Source organism: Myotis davidii, unplaced genomic scaffold (assembly GCF_000327345.1).
Source record: "Myotis davidii unplaced genomic scaffold, ASM32734v1 scaffold648, whole genome shotgun sequence".
NCBI classification, from domain to species: domain Eukaryota; kingdom Metazoa; phylum Chordata; class Mammalia; order Chiroptera; family Vespertilionidae; genus Myotis; species Myotis davidii.
The window spans coordinates 887768-889622 of record NW_006299603.1 but is presented as its reverse complement, the minus strand read 5'-3'; the positions used below and the strand labels follow the sequence as shown (position 1 = coordinate 889622).

General features: G+C 59.7%; 1 long non-coding RNA gene across 1 annotated transcript; it reads right to left on the bottom strand.

The window, feature by feature from the left end:
* Window positions 1-309: 309 nt before the first annotated feature.
* LOC107184925 lies at window positions 310-1711 on the bottom strand. The gene is made up of 4 exons (XR_001515824.1): window positions 1651-1711; window positions 1416-1562; window positions 1074-1139; window positions 310-977 (listed from the first exon to the last, which is right to left on the bottom strand). It is a non-coding gene; the product is annotated as an uncharacterized LOC107184925 (long non-coding RNA).
* Window positions 1712-1855: the final 144 nt, after the last annotated feature.

The window sequence follows — 1855 nt, the reverse complement described above, 5'->3', positions numbered from 1 at the left end:
TCACGTGCTCAGGGGGCACGGCTGGGGGCGCGCGGGTGTGTGAGAATGTCGTCTGGAGTGGGTCCCCGTGTCCAGGACCGTGTACCCAGGGAGCGGCTGAGACCCTGTGCCCTTGAGCGTGTGCCCCAGGGTGTGGCCTGAGATGCACCGTGTACACAGGTGCCCAGAGACAGAGACGCGTGCCCATCGCCAGCGTTCCTGGCACACGGCCACCTGTTCACGGTGTGATGTTCCCCACCCCCAAGTCCAGCCACTTGCAGACCCTCCCCAGGGCCCCCAGTCACCCCAGTAACAGATCTGAAAGCCACATTGTTTTCCCTTGGCCTTTACTTCCATGAACCACAAAATGTGATGCGGAAACACAGGCACACGGGTGTGCTGCTCCCAGCGCCCTCGGTGACAGCCAGGCACACTCACATGGACACACATTGTTCTCGGGGCACAGGGAGTGGCAGGCACACACCGTGATACCCGCAGTTACACTCCCACGGGGTGCTCCCACCAATTCCACCATGACACGTTTATACATACATGTAACATGTTGCAGGGCGTTCATGCATATTCACACCAACAGTGAAACATGCCTGGGTAACACGTGTCACCAGCACCCACCCTCACTGTGACACACCTTTGTGGTCCCTGCTGACACAGCTACCCACTGTGATGTGCATGACACCACATGCTATGATATACACGTGTCACATGGACAGTGACAGGTGCACACCACGCCCTCTGTGACTCCACATTCAACATTCACCCAAGACCTGCCCTCCATGAAATGCTTACCCCCCCCACACGCACACACGCAGCTCCACAACACTCATTCACCGTGACACATGATTCGATATGTGGGGATGATGAGTGGGTTCAGACGAGACTGGGCCCCACGTGTCATATGTACGGGGAGGCACGCCCCTGTCCTCGAGCTGCGCCCAGGCTTCCCTGTCCTCTTGATTACCGAGTGGCCTGTGTGGGCTCTGTAAAGAAGGGAAGTAGCGATCCGAGATCAGGCAGGTCCCCCTAGGCGAGAAGTAGGGCACATCCAGGCTCCACCTCCCCTGGCCCCGGCTTACGTGGATTTTGCATTTTCTTCAGCATCTCAGAGATCTGCTGTAATTGAGCCTTGATTTTGTTTATGTCTGCGGGTGGGAGGAGACAGGAGAAAACTGGGGTGGAGCTTCAGACAAGGCCCCCACCTTGCCCAAACCTCCAGGCTGGGGTGCTGCAGAGCCCTGCACTTGGGGTGCCCAGCAGCATTTAAATACCCCCACATTACTAACAGGTGACACCCATCAGCCCTCCAAACCCTGCGCTCCGGGAGGGAGGGCCTCCCCAGCACCACAGTCCCGGAGCGAGACCCACAGGGCACCTCCCGCCTCCAGCACCACAGTCCCGGAGCGAGGGGCACAGGGCACCTTCCGTCAGCTTCTTCAGCTTCTCGTTCCCAGCCTGCACACTGCGGTTGGCCCAGTCAATGCTCTGTTTGGCGTTGTTGAGGCTCTGCCTGACGTAGCTCCAGCCCCTCCTCTGCCCCGCCTCCCATTCACGTGTGGAGATAGAGACTGCGGGCGGGGGTGGGGGTGTCCGTGTCACGGCTGCTCTCTCTACCCCCACCCTGACCCCTTGGTCTCCCCCGGGGCCTCCCCTCACCATTCGAGATCTCCATTTTCAAGACCAGCAGCTCCTGGGACATCACAGAATCTGTTCAGGACGGGGGAGGGTAGGAAAACACATCAATTGCCCCAGTTCGGCAACCCTGGGAGCAGGCGAGGGGGGGGAGAAACTAGGGGGAAAGGGAACAGTGGGAACACTGGGGCCCCCAGCTCCTGTGGACCCCTCCACACGGCCCAGTCCC